Here is an 18,554-nt window from a genome sequence, read left to right on the forward strand (position 1 = left end):
CTGGTTGTGGGTTGACAAAAGCACAGACCAGTACGAACACTATTTTTCCCCAACACTGTTTTCCTGGATATGATTTTGGCAGTTAGCTCCCTGGTAATCAGATCTCTTAGTCACTGTCTGTCACTACCAAGCCAGTGTTCTTTCACACTGTAATTGCATCCCATATGTAAAGTTACTCCTAAAAGCTGCCTTTGATAATTGCTCTTTCTTCTTTGTATCAGGCAATCATCACAGACACAGGCACAAGTGAAACAATAGATGGTTACGGTTTCCTTCTGACGCACTTGCATGGATGCGATCCAGTTGGCTATTCACGCTACTTTAAAGACAGTGTATATTTACCCACTCAGCACTGCTCCAAGGTAAGCACCTACGCTCACTGCTAGAGTGGTGACAGGCTTTATTTGCTTTTGCTGTAATGAAGTGAATTCCACCACAAAAACGGCCTTTGTTAACTGCAGGGGTACAGGCAGCAGAAAGATTGACACTTCCAAGGTAGATGGGATCACAGAAATCTGCTACAGGGATTGTGCTCTGTGACAGTTACAGAGAAAATAAGAAGTAGGTGAAATATATATATGTGTGTATCACTTAAATTCCTTGATATAAATAGGAAAGCTTCAGGTGAAACAAAGCAACATTACCTTCGCACACAGTTTGGTGAGAACCCTACAAATTGAGTCCTGCTCTGGAATCTGCCTGTTAATGCAGGTCAAAAGTTGGAAAGCTTCTGGAAAAAACACCATTTCTTCTAAGGAGAGGTGTAAAGCATTCAGTCAGAACACTCAAAAAAAAAAGAAACCAGTTTTCAAAGCTTCTGAAATGGAGAGGCATGGTATGAGCAACCCCCAAGCTGTATCAGAGAAAGGCCGTACAAGATCAATGGGCAGAAAGTGGAAAGTGGAAAAATGTAAACTGAAAATAGGACACAAATTCCTAACAGTAAGAGAGTAATTAATCACTGAAACATATTACCCAGGGAAGTGGTAAATTCATCATTGCTTGGAGCCTTTAAATGCAGATTGGATGCTTATGTGACACGCTGTAGTAGTTCAATGGCAAGTTAGCAGACGCAGTAACATTCACTTGTACAAGTGTAAAATAATTCCAGTTCCTTGCAGTGCAAAACTACTGTCTGCCCCATGGGAAGTCAGTCAAGTTGGGGAAGTTGCCCCCTTCCAGCCTCCAAATCTCTGAACTCAAATCTCGTTAACATGTGGACACTTACATTGTTTTGTTTATCAATTCCACTCTAGCCTAAGTGCATTATACATCATGCACCTTTAATACTGTACAGTTATGCTGGGAGTAAAGTTTGCAGGTAAGAGGAAACTAGAAAAGAGGCAGGCGACAGAGCTGATTTGCAACAAGTCAAACTCTGGAATGTCATACCTTCTAAGCACCAACTATTCAATCTTTGCACTTCAATAATTAATTGTAGGAAGTTTTTGTTTTTGTTATTTTTAAAGCCTATGAATCATTTGTTGAGGGATTCATAAATCTCACTGCTTCAGCTGGTAGAATATAAAGGTTTCTGTACTTTGTTAATCAGAAAGACCCAACAGAGACATCTTAAATATAGCTTTCCTCTGTTGACCAAGTACATTGCCTTAAATGGGAATTTGTCTGTGGAGCTGCAGTCTGTATTGACCATATCAGAAGAAAGACATCGAAACTGTAAGTACTGCAGGATAATCAGATAAAGAAGATACCTCAGATGCCTGATAACTCATGGCAGAATTCTGATGTGTTGGAAGTGCAAAAGCCCGGACACTGTTGGGTCATCAAAACTAGCAAGGTCCAAAGGAAGTTTCTAATGAGAAAGGGCAGAGGGCTTTGAGACATCATAAATGTCAGAGGGAAAAAAGGAATGACAAAGCACCTGACTGCTAATGGGAAGCAAATCCATGAGGTAATTGCATATGGTAACTTATTATGATGGATAAAGATGAATTGAATTCTAAACAGTAAAACAGTACTTGATTAGGAACTGTAGGTCATGACCGGTTTCTATTTCATGTATGCAGACTTGGTACAGTTCAAATAACGAAAACACTTGCATGCTTCCAAACAGACATATTCTGACACTGGAAAAATTATAGGAGAAGTTTGCTAGAAGGAAAAATGTAGGCAAAAAAAAACATGGGAGACATGACAGAGTTCTTCAGGAACCTGTTAGATGACCACAGGATCAACCAAAAAAAAAGGACAATATCACTTGAAGGCTTGTCTTGGCCTAGTGATATATCAGATGCAAAAATTTCAGAAGTGCTATTCAAGAAATAGGAGAAGATACAAAGATTTTGAAGCATACGGGTTAGTATTTGCAAAGTATACAAAGTGCATTAAAAAAAGATAAAATATCCTAAAGGAAAAAAAGTTATTATTGGCAAAACTGGTTGTCAGAAGTTTAAATACAGTGAGATCAAAGCAAATAAGGCAGATTTCTCAGTAACAGAAAAAATTCTCAATAGCAGTAATGAAAACAAAGAACAAATAAATATTTATTTTTATTTGATAACAGTGTGTTTTCATTGACTAAGTATGATTAGACTATTTTTGCTTTATCTGTCTAATAGAAGGAATGAGATCATATCTTCTAAGGATGCACATTTTAAGGCCATCAGCCTGGATAACCTGAATTCAGGTGTTCTAAAGGACTTTTTCTGGAGAATTCACTAGTGAGTTTCTGCTTATTTTTACTAAATCCCAGAACATTAAAGAAGTCTGGAAATGGTAGACAAACAATCATCTTGTACAAACATTTGAGAGAGGCACCCCATGCCTACCAGTGTTACAATACTGATCATCTTGACATCAACCTCAAACGAAGGAATTAAAAGGCTCGTGTGGAATTTAACTGATAACAGAATAAAGGAGAATTCTATAATGAATACCAGACAATGTGAAATGCTTGATGGAAAATACTGTTCCTTGAACAAACTTGAGTTCATTCTCTGAAGCTTTTTGGATAAATGTAACTGCAAAAATGTAATAACATTTTATAGGGTGTTTGAGTTGATACCACACAACATTCTGATATAAAAGTTGGTAGTATACAGCACCAAAAAAAAAGCCAATTAGCTAACTGGAATAACTCAAAGTGTTGGTAAGTAGTGCCACTAAATAGGGATGTTTCTAGGAGGGTCACAAAGTAGCAGCTGTAAACCTAAGGCTTATGTTCTGTCATCCTCAAGTATTTAGAAGGAAATGTGCAATTGCTGGTAATTTTCCTGTAGGATGTAGAAGTAGTTGGTATGGCAGAAGGAAGTGGGGAGAGGACAACCAGATTGATCTGAATTGCCACGTAATCTGAATCTACTCAAACAAAGGCTTTCCGTAAATTCATTAATTTATATATCTAAGAAAAAAAAACAAAAAACAAAAAACAACAACAATGAGCTGTTCAGATAAGATAGGAATGGTGCTCTGGACAGCCGCAATTCTGAGATGGATTTAAAAACCAGAGTAGGCCAGGCTGAAGTCCCGGCATCATGCTGTGGCAAAAAAAAGTGCTGTTGTGCTCCTGCGAATGCCATTTAGGGGATGTTTTGTAGGAATGTTAAACCCCTCCTGCAGCTTTAATGGGACCAAAGCCACTACACTGAGTAAAATCCAGAATTGCTGAAGAATACTTTATTTCCCTTTTCTCCACTCCTTTCACGCACTAATAAACACAGGCACAGAAAAAAAGAATCAACTGTAAGTGCCATCAAAATTCTACTAATCGTTCAATTTTTGCTATACCACAATCTTAAGAAAATATCGATTCAAAGGTGATCTCCAATCTACTGTGTAAAAAACAAGAATTTCTGATAATAGCCAAACCAACACATTTTCAGTTGAATATTAAAATAATCTTAATGCTTACCTACACTGAACAACATCAGAAACAAAAGAATTGTCTGAAAGCGAAGTTTAGGCGTTCTTCTGATATCTGTGATTCAGCCAGTCTTCTTGAGTCCTGGGCTCAAAGAGGGGTTAACTGAATTGTACACGAAGAGGCCAAACGAGATGATCTCATTGTCTCTACTGACATTAAACACTATGGAAAAGGACTTTGCAATTGGAATGAGATGTTCTCACATGGGTAATCCCAAACTGAGGCATTAAAAACACATCACTGGAGATGTTCTAATAAACACATGCAAAGCTGCTGAATTTAAACTTTTGTAACGTCAAAATTACTGATCCAAATTTCTTAGATTTTTGTCAGCTTATATTATATTCCCTTTGAGGCAAGATTATTTCTCGCCTATCTATAAAATACCTCATGCTAAAGCTACGCAGAATTTTCCTTTCTCACTATGGAAAATTTCGACTTTTCATCAAAAAGTGGGAATAAAAAACAAAAAACAAAACAAAACAAAAGTTTTCAGCCAAAATGCTATTTTTGGGGGGGAAATTGCCATTTTCTCAAGAGCGAGCATTTTTCATCAGAATGAATTGTTTTGTCTAAAGCAAAACTTTCATCCAAACATGATTGTGACATAATTTTTGCAACCCACCATATCTATAGTACTGGTGGTGCTATAAATAAACTGACCAAAAACACATTTGCTTTAATTTGTTACATGCCAGATAAAATAAATGCTCACTTTACTTTAACCCAAAGTTTGTTAAATTTGAGTTGTGTGGGATGGTTTAGAAAAAAAAGGGGGGTTATCTTTGGTTTTGTTCTGCAACTGTGAAACTGGATCACCTTTTCATTCCTGGCTACAACAGTGATTGATAGTGGAAATCAGATTTATTTTTTAACTTTTTATTTTTTCCTACATATGTAAATGCTGAATAATCCACATGTGCAGATCTCAGCTGAGAAATCTTACCACTGTTGAAGGAGTGGTAGGATTAATGAGATTTGGTGTTGTATCACACGCAGTATACATAACTACATATCTTAGCCTTCCAAACGGTGTCATTAACACATTTGGTGGGTTAGATTATTACAAAACATTCTGCAGGCTGAAAGTACCTACATGATTCATGAATCACCTACAGGATTTGGTATGAATTGGACTCAATTTTCAACTTAGATTTCTGCTTATCCTACTTTTGGCTAATATGTGTCAAAATTTACATAATTTACCTTCTGATCAGTCTTCTATTTCAATCAGTGCTGGATGAATAACACTTTTTCTACAGATAATTTGGAAGTGGTCTACCATATTTCCAGACCAAAATCTTTACAATCATATTTTTTCTCCTGCTAAACCCAGTACAGGTTGCCTCATGATCTTTTCCTCTATGTAAAAAAAGCCCTTGGAGCTGAACAGTGTTCTTCACTGATGTGTGATTTCTGACTGCTTAAATTAAATCTTTAATTGGCAAGAAGAAAATAGGCCTGGGCCCGGCACTTTCAGGGCAGGGCCTAGTATGAAGAGCTGGACAACCAAACCAATGGAGGTAATTTCATTCTGCAGGGGAACGCATGGCTCCCGTCATGGATGAAGGCAGGCAAGCTCCTAGAGAGACTCATGCTGTGAGAAGTGGCTCAGTGCTCTGCCCTCTTCTTTCTTGCCCTTTTTCTCTGCTCACACATTCTTTCCAGATCTCTCAATTTTTCCTTAAGCATCCACAGCAGGTGTTCCGTCACCCTTCACAAATGAATGAAGATCCAAATCAGGCTCTTGTTGGCAATACTGCCTTTAAGCACTACCCATCCATAGCTGCAGCTATACATGCACCAGTCCCTGAAGGCAGAGGCCACATCTCACTCTCAGAATGAAAAGTCTCAGAAAAGAAAAACAGTCTTGGATACAAAACAGAGAAATGGTGACCAGAAAGAGGAGAAAGTATAAGAGGTGAAATCTTGGCCCTTTCACGAAGGGAGTCTTGCTACTAGTTTTAGCTCTTTCCTAGGCTGAAGGAAGCAATGCTTGCTGAGCTTTTGTCCTTTTAAAAAGCAGCTGGCCAAGAAGAGTAAATCAGGAAATCTGGTTGCACTACTCATCATGACTGTTTTTCAAGAAGATAATTTATTATTCATGGAAGATGGGATCCAAAGAGCATGGACATCAGTATCAATGGACTCTAAACAGTGTGCTTGACAGTGACAAACAACACTCAAGTGCAGACAGTGTGTGGCAGTGAGTAATTAAAGTGTGATGCAGAATAGCAAAGCAAGCAGTTGTGCTCACAGCAGAGCACCTGGACAGTCCTGCTCCACTTCAGGCTCCATGGCCAGTACTGTTCAGTTATAGGCCCACAAACTCCCCTGAAATTCAAATGGTAAATTCAGAGGAAGCAATCATAGTCACCATCCCTGAGAGTTCAATGGCAACAGTGTAAATTGCAGCCTCACCACTGATGTCAGCGCAGTCTTAGACAGGTGTTTCCAAACAAACCCACATCTGTCTTTCACTGAGGATGTTCACTGATGGGCCAGCCCTGCCAGTCTGACTGAAATAACACTTTTGTTGGCTTCTTTCAGTGATTTGTTTGTCTCAAGAAACTGAGACAAAGTCCTTACAGTTTTCTCTGCAGTTGCTCAGTCTACTGCCAGTTAGAGCTCAGTACAAATAGCAGACCTCAAAATTCTGGATGAATCCAAAGATACAAAGTCAAACTAAGATAGAAAAAAAAACTTTGTTCTGGCAACCATCCAGTCACCAATGGAACTGGAGGAAACCCTATCATATGAATCATTTAAAAATAAGATCAGTCTGGACACGGAACTGGAAAATGTACCGTGGGGAACAGACTTGTATTGGCGAGGGAACGAACAGAATGATCTAATCCTGTAGGTCTCTTCCATCTCTAGATTCTGAGGGCCCAGTCCTCAAGGGACCTTGCAGGTTGGGCCCATGCCACGTCAGATTGCTTCAAGAGCATTAATACAAGAACTATGATAAAGCTAGAACCACATGATCACAGATTTGTCATCCCACTTGACTCAGTAAGCACCTTCACAAAGGTATCCCAAGTAGTAAGACCCAGGCTAAAAGTCAGAGAGCAATTTTGAAAAATACTTGATGAAGGGCATTTGAAAAGGTTTTCCTTCTTTGACTAGACAGAGGCTCAAAACTCAAAATCCATCTCTGATCCTGTGCCTGTTTGGAGCTGGGATTTTGGTTCAATGTATCATTAAAGACAAGGCCCAGCTGTGAAGCTTGGAGCTGGAGTCAGACTACTACAGTATCTGTTTACATCCAGAAATTTGGTTTGGGACATTATCTCGTCAGAATATACTGGCAAACTGCCTCATCCCATTCAAAACAAATGCCCTGAATATTGCTAAGTCCAAACAGAAATCAAAAAACTTTTTGGAGAAGATAATGTAGTAGAAAGATTCTGAGCCTTCTTCCCAGTCACCACTTCAATAAATTGAAGTGTCAAGGGATTGCTGTGATCAGCATCAAAACCACAGATCCATCCTTCTCTTCTCTGCTTGTTCTCAACTCCCTGCATATAAATTTGACTGGAGAGGTGAGAACAGGCTCTTATCTACAAAGGGCACGAAACAAGTTAGGAGACGTGCGTTTTGTGTCTGGTTCTATTCATCACTCACTTTCTCTCCCTGTTCCTTAACTTCTCCTTTTTGTAGCGGCTGTGAAGGAAGCAAAAGCATCTACTTTTTCCAAACCACTTTTGAATTCTCTGCTAACTGCTGTTAGAGCAGTGCAGAGTATGAGCGCTGTTAACAAGGAGAAAGGAGAGTTGAGGGTGGTGCGAGTGGGTAATGGGACAAAACTAGGAAAGGGATATTTTAGGCTAGAAATCAGGAAAAAATTAACAATGAAGCCCATTAGGCTGTGGAATAGGCTCCCAGAGGGAGCTGCTGGCAGCCCTACCACTTGAGTCATTTAAAATAAGACTGGACAAAGCAGGAGAAAATACGCTGTAGGGAACAGCCCTGGGCTGACCTTTGGGAAATGGAGGGAAGGGAGGGGGGGAAAACGGTCCGTGTGACCTAACAGGTCTTTTCCATCCCTAACTTCTATGAATCTGTTACTGGCTAGTGAAAAATGTGATGTAAGGGCAGCCTGCAGTGATTGGCAGACTAAATGAAGGTCAGGAGTAATTTTTTGGATGCCTTGAGCACAGTGCGTGTCCCAAGTACTGACCACACTCACTCGGCATGTTTAGCCACCTGGCAGCTCTGCTGTAGCCAACCCAAATAGTTCATATAAAACTGAATTGAAATAGCAAACAACCATCATTCTCAGAAATGTTCACTTTTCTCGGGATTTCTTTTTCTCTCCTTTTTTCAGACAATCCAAAAACAAGTGATTGAGTTGAGGTACTTGCTGAGTGAACTCAGCCCAGTCAAAGCTGACTGGTGTCTGGTGGAACCATTGTTGGAAACAAAAAGGCATTTACAAGAGGAAAGTCCATCCGCTGTATTTGGATACCAGCTCCGGCTGCTCTTAGGGCAGGAGACTGCTCCTGATAGATAAGCCATTGTAAACACAGGCTAGAAAATCACTCATGTTCTCCTGTAGACAGACATGCATCACCCCAGGCTGCCCACGTTCCCTGCTCAGTGTCTTGTTTTCAGAGAGCCCTTGGAAATAAAACCATATGTTGCAAGCACCTGGAAACCCCTGACTAGATCTCATTTCTCTCAATTGCCAAAAACACTCCGTCTCCTTTGATTCTCAATCCTGGGGCCAGGTTTTGGTGACAAAGCCATATACTGATTCAAGCGTGGTGGTTTTGTGCTGTTTGGTTTTTTTTTGCTGGTCCACTTGGATTGTCATTCCTGAACTTGCATTGGTCTCTTCTAGGCTCATCTGCTGGAAGGAGGCAAAATGAGTGCTGGATGTTGCTAATGAAAAGAGCACTCTGACTGGCAAAGGATTTTGGTAAGGCACCAGAGGAAAAATGGGATGACAAAATATGGGCAGGAGGGATGTAGGGAAGTGAAAACAGCCAATAAAAGAGGCATGATTCACTGGGGTAAGTGGAGAAGAAAGCGTGTGTAATTGGCAATGAAAGGGGAATCTAGTGAAGCAGTGAAAAAGCCAGAGGTGTAGAGTTAATGCACAAGTGGTCACATACAGCTAAAATGTAGCTTTTCAACTTAGGATGATTCGCTTTGCCCTTGCATTGGAGCATTGCCAAAGTTTGATGCCAATTTTTATGAAGGCATATTTATGGGCTCCAAGTAGCAAAAGCTCACTACACTGGAAGCAGTCAGCACTTAGGGCATGACCTGACAGACCTGCATGATCCCTACATACAGTCCATCAAGCCTTTGGCATACACCGTAGCCACTGTGCAGGGAGTCAGACTTCAGGAGGAAGCAGCAGCCCCAAGCATTCTCTGAACAGTCTAAGCGTAATCTGAAATGCAGCCCCCACTCCCTTCCCCACCAGAAACAAGCAACATAGCTGGCTTTACATCATCTCAGGAAGATGAGATCCCTCTAGATGAGATCCCTCCCTTTCTCAGCTTCTTTTTATGGTCCTCACACATCAGCAGAGCAATGAAAAGTCACCCCCTTTGACTATAAACCATTGGATTTCAGCCTTCTAAAAGTTTCCGTTTTAGTTATGAGAAGAAGAAAGCAGGGAAGAGGTCATCTTTACTTTCCTCCTTTGCTTACCTGGCAAAGTATCTGTAGGTTTATTTTTCTTACCTGTGGTTTTGTTTGTCAGTCCAAGCATATCACATCAAACATAGGTTTTGGTCAGAACAGATCTAGAAGGGAAAACGATACTGTCTCAATATTTTGTAGGCCAGAAGAAATTAAACAATGGCTGTAATTTCAGTGGTATAAGAAGCAAGTGATGTGGGAAGAGGGATCAGAGGATGACAGACAAGATTAATTACGTGCAACAAGACCAAGAGGGCAGAGGCTGCCATAAGTAAATTTAGCAGTAGGAAAAAGCAACATTGCTTTTTCATAGATGGACTCTGCACCAAAAAAAAAGTTATATAAAGTGGTAGTGTCTGAGTTTTGTCCACTACCTGTCCATGTATATCTTTTAACCGGAGCCAAAACAGCTGATGTCCATAAGAAGTCAAGACCTTCATGATGTTTAATCAGTCCATAAAATTAAAAGCCCAAGTTGGGCTCATACTGTTAATATGTTCAGTGAAGAAAAGAGAGACCTTTCATATTCCCTCAGAGAGCCAAAGGGTGAAGATCCCTCTCTTGTTTTGGGCCTTATATAATATATATTATATAATACTTACACCTCTGCAGTACAAATGGAGCAGGCTGCAACACTGGTGGTTTTCAAGCTTTGGTAATCCGGAGGTCCCTAAAACTTTCCAGTAAAGAAATGGATTTCTATATAGAAAATACACACCCAACATATGACATGTTGCAATCTTCAGAAGGAAGGTTGAAAACCATCGTGCTTCGTTCAGAGAATAACGGAAACTGTCTCCGCACCAAAGCACGCTTTTGGGATGAGCACATTCAAATACTGTGGTCAGGGTTATTGCTATTCCCAAGTATGATCTTTTTGCCAATCAACAGCACTGACCCATAACTCAGAAAGCAGGACCTTACTCTGGTTTTCATTCCAGACATGATCAAACCATCCTAGCTTACGGCCCCAGGGAGCTCATTTGGTGCCAAACTTCACCCTGCTATTAACCCCCACATAGAGCAGGAGTATGATTTCTGCTTTTGCTCCTACCTCTTGTAGCTTCCACCAGCACCTCTAACACCCTTTTCTTCATGAAAAGCCCTCCCCTAAATCAAGGCTTCTTGTAAGAGGTGAGGCTTTCAGCTGACAGGGCCTCAGGTCCTGCCTGCACTGGCCAGCAGAACCTCACATTGCACACACCTGCAGTTTGTTAGCCTTGAGCACAAGTTTCCAAACAAGAATCAAAAGCTGTTTCTGTCAGGCCAAGTTCAGGATATGAGAGCAAACGTGAATCTCAGTCCGCCCAAAACTTAACAAGCATCTTTAAATTTATTGAATATCAAAAGGACAGAGGAAGAAGTTGCTAAGCCGTTTTCAGTGGTGTTTTTTCTACCCAAAGACACGGTTCACAGCCATTTTGATAGCGAATCTCCTTTTCCTTTTCAATCAACTAAATGTAAGTCTCTTGCTCATCAGTGAACTATGCTGTGGAAGGCTGTTTTGCATTTGGTAATGAATTGCATACCATCTTTAGATAGAGATCTTTTGGACTCTCGCTTTTGGCATCTCTGAGGAAATATGCTCTCCACCTGCTGCTCTGTCCCATGCGAGCACCATACCACGGCATGTTTCACTCTCACAGGCAGACCCTGCCACCTAGTGAATCCAGATGTGTACTGGCCTCACTAGACACCCTAAACAGCTGCCTGGGCACCTCCTTCCTATCTGAGACAACCTGATTTCTCCATAACACCCTTTTCTACTGTCACTGAAGCAGCAGCTCTCCTAGGAGATGCAACTGCACAAATATTCTCCCAGAACCTGCCTCTGTTCTCAAAAAGAAAAGGAAAGAAAAAACAAAAAACATTTTGATTTCCATTTCCACCTGGCAAATGACATCTCTGTATTTTTCTACTAGTAATAAACCAGGTAAGCAGCCACAGGCCCATCCTCTTTTAATCTGCTATACTTCTCTGAATACGTCCCTTTAATCTGGTTTGTTCAGCGTTCAAATAGTAATGCTGTTGTCTACATTTAGGGTGTCTTCTCATCCTTTTGTGTTTGCTCTGTGTCATGAAAGACACAGTCCTTCCGGAAGCCTGCAATGCACTAACTTCACTTCCAGCCATAGGTAAAGCAGCACAACTTGTAAAACAGAAGAGAGCCCGCAGTCAGTGGCTGTATTAGAAGATATATGCAAACAAAATTGGACTTAGGTGCCTGCATGTGGCTTGATGCCCCTCCACAACACTGAGTTACTGCTTCAGTTTTTGGAGAACCAGGTCTGTGAAATGAAAGGAATACCAAATTGGACACAGCAGATATGATATCTGAAAAATTCTGTTAATCAAAATTATCCTTTCTTTTTATTAGAAAGGATATTTTTATAAATCTTTGGGCCAGGCTTGAAAGTTTTAACCATCCCACACTTCCCTTCTCACAAAGCCAACAGTCCTGTTACCTGACAAGACAACAATCAGCTTTTCACACGCTAAGCTGAACAAATATCCTCCTCTTTCCTCACCTCTCATCTCTGAGAGGAAGGTATTAATTTTCCTCCACAGTATCAATGTGATATACTGCTCCAGTCCTTCATTAGCTGCCAAATCCAATCCTTGTCAGCTTTTTCTCTGCTGCCCCGCATTTCTTACCAAATCACAGAATTGGAATGATTTGTAGGGACTTCTAGAGATTATCGAGTCCAACCCCTCTGCAAAGCAGGCCCCCTACAGCAGGCTGCAAAGGTAGATACCCAGGCAGGTCTTGAATATCTCCAGAGAAGAAGAATCCACAAAAGTCCATTTTGCTATACATTTTTCAAGCAGTTGACCAGCCTTGCCAAAAACACCTTATTTTGTTTCCTCCCACACTTCTGAATAGATCCAGTCTAGTGAAGTGGCGTACATTTTTCACAACACTCACCAAAACAGCTTACTGAGAGCCTTGATAGGCTCTCCATCACTTGCACAGTTTTTATTTAAGATCAGAGCTAACATACGGCAGCAAGTGAGCAAGGCTGAGCCCCAAGCAATGGGAAGGAGGATGCACAGGCTGTCTTTTTGTGCAGTGACAGAAAAGAGGGGGCCCTTCTGAGCCAGGGCAATGCCCTCATCCTGACTTACAGGTGGAAGAGGGACAGTGGTCAGGACAGGAATTGACACATGCCCTATCTTGATGCTGCAGCAGCAGAAGCAGAAAGCATCACACCCCAGGTCTCCCTTCCAGGCACTACCTAGCTGCAGCCCCCTTCCCATCCTTTTGCTTTTAATTACCTGAAGCATGGTAGAAGAAATAGGAACTGAATAAAGAGGTGCATTTCTCTCCCAGGCAGTCAGCTGCTGGGGCTGTGGGACTCACAGAGCACTAAAGGAGGAGAGCTGTAAGGAAAGTACAGAGGGGAACTGGTGAGATGAAGTGAGGTGAAAAGCAAAGGACAGCCAAAGGAAAGCCCTCTCAAACTTACTGTGTCTTTCAAGTTCCACCTGCCCCAAAAAGACAGCTTTCCAAAAGCATTATCTGTACCATCCTCTTCTGGAAACCATAGCCTTCCCTCTCCTCCTTTCCACCTGAAAAGTTTCTACCTGGCCCTGTGGCCTCCTACTGAATCATACATCCACCACAAAATAATCTTGCCTCCATAACTTCTCTGCAGTCCTCTGTGATTTTCCCTAAGCCTGTTTCATACTCACCATCTCCAAAAGCTCAGTTATCTCACACTTGCCTACTGGAATCTTCCTAACCAGCCCCAGCATCTGCACCCCCATCTGTCAAAATCCCCTGGACCTTTCCAGACCTCCTCCTCTCACAGCCCACTCTGCTGCTGCCCTGAAATTAAACTTTGCTTGTGTTGCCAAAAAGCCTTCAGCCATCTCTGATCTTAGTGGAAAACTTTCTTCAAGTACTCTTTCTCCCAGTTGCAGGAAATCCTGCGGGGGCTATTCAGTGACCTCTGTAATGAAATAGGTCAGATTAGATAACCACAATAAGCTTTCCTGGCCCTAAAGGCCTCTTGCAAAACAAATTGAACGATCTAGCCCGTGTAAGAACATGGATTAATAAGGACTTTCAGGAAGGGCAAGTCCCATGTTTCAGAACCTCTGGAACTGCAGATGCCAGCAGCACAGTCTAATGCAGTCTTCAAATCTAAACCTATAGATCTAAAGTGGGAGGAAAACAAGTACTGGGTCAAAGTAACAATCTATGTAGCCCTCATAACACCACCATTACACTCAAATCATTTGTTTTGTATTATTAGACAAGGTGTACAGACATCCCATATTCCCCAGTTTGAACTAGCAAAATGCCAATGGACAAGGGGAAAAAAAAAACCACAAAAGTTTATTTTTGTAGGAATAATGCGATGACACATTTTCAGCAATATATACTATATTGTCAAGCCCTGATTAGACAAGCCAAATATTTTTGTGTAATTTCTGCAATAAAATATGAAAGCAGCAACATTCAGACAGAGAAGCTGGCTTTTGTTAAACTAGGGCTCCAAGAATAACAGCTTATGAATTACCAACACCATTGTTTGGAAGAAGAAAGTTGCTTGATATTAACAAATTCATTAAGCCAAAACTGACATGTCTTCTAAAGCAGCCATTAGCAGTCTCAATCTTGACAAACTTGCGTCCCAAACATACCAAACAACACCAGTCTTGAGTCTTGTGTCAAGTCCTCTGACAGAGTAACCTACAGCTGCTGGGGCACTGATATGTCTTCCAGCAGATGTTAACGATGATTTATGACTCACATTTCTTCCATGTACTGTGGCACTCACACAGCTCATTTGCGCTACATGCTTGCAAGAGTCATTTCATCCATCCATAATACCAGTGAAATGCAACTGCCTTGAAAGAAAGGGCAAGTGAGCGTTGGAGCTGCTACAGTAGTAGCACGCAGGTGTCTAGGACAGAGTATGAGGAAGGCTTTCATCCACTAAAGCTGCCCTTGCCAGAGAGACCTTAGGCCTCTCTGTAATTTATTCCCTTGTCAGCCATCTGAAGCTGTCAGCCTGGTGGGCTCCTGACCCATAGAGCATGTAAGCATTGACTTTCACAGACAAGGAGTGCATGAAGAGACAGAAGACGAGCCCAGATCTGTGTTCTGTCCAGGGCCTCAGCACACGGCAAATCTTTTGTCTTTCTCCAGTAGAAACTGCCAAGAGGATTTAGGAAGATGAATAGTAATTTGCCCAAGAGAAATCTGGCAAGGATGCCAGCGTGAGTGTTCCAATCCTCTGATAAACTTCATATGATGTTACAGCTGTAGGTACACGGTATCAGCGCCTGACTACACAAATGCAACCATCGTTTATTTGTGGATTAGCCTGTTACTTTCCACCAAAATACAGTTTCTCCTTCTCCAAAGCATCCTGTATCTTTGAGAAATCTGATCCCAGATAACACAAGAAAAAAATGGTTTTCATAGAATCAAGGCAAAGCGGAGCCAAACATGTAGGAATCTGTATTTTAAGCACCTATGCTACTGAACATTCAGTTTACTTCTTTTCCAAACTAAGTGCTTCAGTTTTCTGCTTCATCTGAAGCTCCCATCAGTACAGAATGCTTCCAAAATGTCCTTATTGCGTAAGGAAGTTGTGTTAAACAGACAGATTTGTCTCTGGCAGGTAACAAACTTGACTGAACATCAAAATATGACACAACTATGGTGAAAATGCTCTTCTGGTTCCTTAAAAATGTGTAGGACCATGAGCAGATACAGAGATATTAAGAAATCAGAGGTTCTACAAACCCATCAAATGGATGCAAACTACTTCATGTCCATGTTAGTCCTGATTTAGCCGAGTTCACCAAGGAATCTTTCTTGAAGCTCGTAAATGTGGATAAATCTGTTTTAGATGAGGATTGTGTTAATGATCACCTTGTTACCTGTCCACACGCCTTTCTTTTCACTTGGAACCCATTCCATTGCTAAAGAGATCGCATGAGTACTGTAGAGATATGTGACTCCTGTCACAGATAACCAGTGCCCTACAACACCATTTAAGGAGCACCGTCATCTGGAAAATGTTTCTTCTCCACAGTAGTTTATATCTTATATAGAAGAAGAATGTCAAGTTTGGAGGGATGGAGACTTTTAAGAAAGAGGAAACTCAAGGTTCTCTTTAATCCCTGTGTCCCTGGAAAACTCAGCTGCCAAATATCTGTCCTACCCAACAAAGAAAGCCAAGGAAGCGTTACTCCTACATGTCACTGTCTTTTACCAGTCAAACAGAGCTAAGCTTTAGCTGGATTAAAGCAAAACTGAGCAAACCACCAGAGACAGATTATCAAACAAACCCTTAGACAGCATGGAGACTGCCATGGCAGAATCAGATAAGAAGGATGGATCAGTATATTATGGTTTTTTATGTAACCAAAGAGTAGTATGAAGTAGCAGCAAATCATCTCTGCTATTCCTTCACCCTCCTCTGGGAATGCATGTCCTGACAAGTCCAAATCCACTTCTTGTGCAGATCTTTCAAGCAGCCAGAAGAAAACCTGCTTCCTTCTTGCTCTCTTGCCAGCGACATAACCTGACACCATGCACCCATTCCTTCAACATCCGGAAATAACAGCAGTAGTTAAAAACAGGAACAGGACACAGTCCTATTAAGCCTGGCCTACTGCATTACCACTTGTCAACCTATGCGGTGTGCCTGTGATGTGAATACAGATCCCAGTGGCCTCAAAACATCGGGGCTGTATTTACCACTTTGGCTGAGGTTGTCAGAAGAGAGATATGAGACCAAAGACCAATCCAGAACATTTGCTATAGAAATGTTCTGTTGCGTTTGAGAGCAGAAAGAAGAGTAGATAACAATCCACAGCTTCTTATGATAAATAACTCTACTGGGAAGCACAGGAAAATATTGGTATAGAAGGAAGCTAATGGAACCACCGCCTCTTTATTGCAATTGATCTGTATATCAATTAAAACTTATGGCACACAGGATGCCTCCTCCAGCATAAACTTCACCAAAAAAAAACCACCAGCAATCACACCAGACAACAAAAGAGCAAATTAATTGCATAAGAGGACAGCGTGTTTTGAAAGGGTTAAAGATGATGCTTCAGAACTTCTCAAGCACATATGAGCTGAAACAGCCCCTCAAAACCCTGGCATTTGGAAATGCTGCAGAGTTCTTCCTTTGCCCGTGTCTCCCACTGTACTGAATCTCTCCATTTACTCACTCTGCATTCAGTTCCATGTGTGGCTGCTGAGTTCTGGCATCCCATCCAAGTCTCTCCATCCTGGGAATACCGACCCCATTGGTTCTGGAATCAGAATGACCACACGGCACTTATAACATTTCCAGACAGACATAAATACACAGATTAGTCTTTTCTGCATTTTTCCTCATAAAAACAACAGCAGCTTCGAAGTGCATTGGCACAAGCACTGAGATTAAGTATTGCAACCTGCTATTGTTGGCAGGGTTGCACTGGCTTCTTCTGCTTTCCCCACCTCCTTGTAATCCTCTCTCTTCTTGGAGAGTAGTTAAATGCTATGTCCATTCATGTCACCACGGAGTAGTCTTGGCAGATGCATGCCCCAAGGCTGGGATGTTTTTACGAGAACCGTTTTCATATTTCACTGTTTGCCTGGCTGATCCTTTATCTGTTCTAGCAGTTATACAACTAAACACACTGAACTCTCTGTCAGATGATTACATATTCCATGTTGAATTGCAGGATATGGAAATACTGCCAAATGTAGTCCTGGTCTAACTCTTTTGACTTCGATGCACAGCTAAAAATGAATTCAGCTCTTAAACTCCTTCATGTCAGTCTTTGAGAATGAATAAAAGCAAAGTCATCAGTAAGGTGTCTTGTCTTTTATGTATCCTTGCCTTTTTAAACCCAAAAGCTTCTTTGGATATCCTTTAGCTTTTAGTGGAGAACTTGTGTGTAGCACCTCTCTTGTGTGTACCACCTCTCTTGTGTGTACCACCTCTCTGCTCGGAGCTTTGTATTTAGGGCATGCTGAAAGCATTCTGGTCTAGAAGCAATGGTTATCAGGCTCCTAAAGAAAAGGGAAGGGCCACAGAGCCCTTTCCTTCATTCCCCGCTGCTGACAGCAGCAGAGGCAGGAGGGAGGTGGAGGTGAGTGTGGCTGGAGCAGACAGAAGCTCTTTTCTCTTCCAGATATGACTCCTGCTCCCAGCTGCACAGCAAGGTCCTGGTGGCATCTGCATGCAAACAGATTTTTCAAGTTGGCTTTTAAGCACCTCCAAGCCCAAGGAGACCATGTTTGCTCGTGGCTGTTTGGTGTGAGATTTATTTTCTGCAGTCATTCTCATTGTTTGTTTTTTTTTAATTTGTGCCTATTCCAATATCATTCAGCTATGGCTACCGAATCAAACTATTAATATGGCTCAAGGATTGGGTTTGCATAAGACCTGAAGCAAAGCAGAAGATAGATAGCTATAGTAAGAGTTCAAGAAGCTGTTTCCTCCACTGGAAGATTCTAAGAGACAAAGATATGTGGAAAGAAGGAAAAGAAACAGGAGCGGGTTGCCCGGAAAGGCTGTGGGTGCTCCATCCCTGGAGGTGTTCAAATTCAGGTTGGATGGGTCCCCATGCAGCCTGATCTGGTGGGTGCTATCCCTGTCCAAGGCATAAGGGTTGGAACTGTATGACCTTTGAGGTTATCTCTAATGTAAGCCAGTCTATGATTCTATGAAATGTTCTGCACTTTGGAATTCAAGGATTCTCAGAGCCCTCATGCTGATATTACCATCTGACCATCTCCAAACCATTTTAGCTACTTTTGCCATGTGTTTGCCTGTTGTTTTCAATGTTATTACTCTGATTGCAGCTCCCTGCATGCAATCAGCCTTCTTTTGTATGAAACGCCTGGGAGGTTTATTTATTTATTCCTCTGTTTTGACAAGAGTTGCAGTCCCTTCTCCTACCAGTGAGCAAAATGAAATAAGAGACCAGAGCAAAGGAAAACATGATCTTAAAAAGGTAAGAAGGAGAGTTTTAATCAGGAGAGCGT

The 18,554-nt window shown here is 41.5% G+C and overlaps 1 long non-coding RNA gene across 3 annotated transcripts in view; it reads right to left on the minus strand.

Moving 5' to 3' along the window:
- The window catches only part of LOC146761577 (uncharacterized), a 75,702-nt gene extending 58,315 nt beyond the window's left edge, over positions 1–17,387 (minus strand). Inside the window, exons 1-3 of one of the 3 annotated variants that reach the window (XR_014944270.1) lie at positions 16,745–17,387; positions 9,584–9,645; positions 3,385–5,597 (exon numbers count right to left, since the gene is read on the minus strand). This is a non-coding gene — a long non-coding RNA (uncharacterized LOC146761577). Of the gene's footprint in view, positions 1–3,384; positions 5,598–9,583; positions 9,646–10,143; positions 10,577–16,744 lie in introns of those variants that run through there. The other 2 variants (XR_014944269.1, XR_014944268.1) reach the window with 2 other exon arrangements.
- Between the last annotated feature and the right edge of the window lie 1,167 nt (positions 17,388–18,554).

Source organism: Coturnix japonica, chromosome 3 (genome assembly GCF_054131305.1).
Source record: "Coturnix japonica strain WE chromosome 3, WE-NBRP24, whole genome shotgun sequence".
NCBI lineage: Eukaryota > Metazoa > Chordata > Aves > Galliformes > Phasianidae > Coturnix > Coturnix japonica.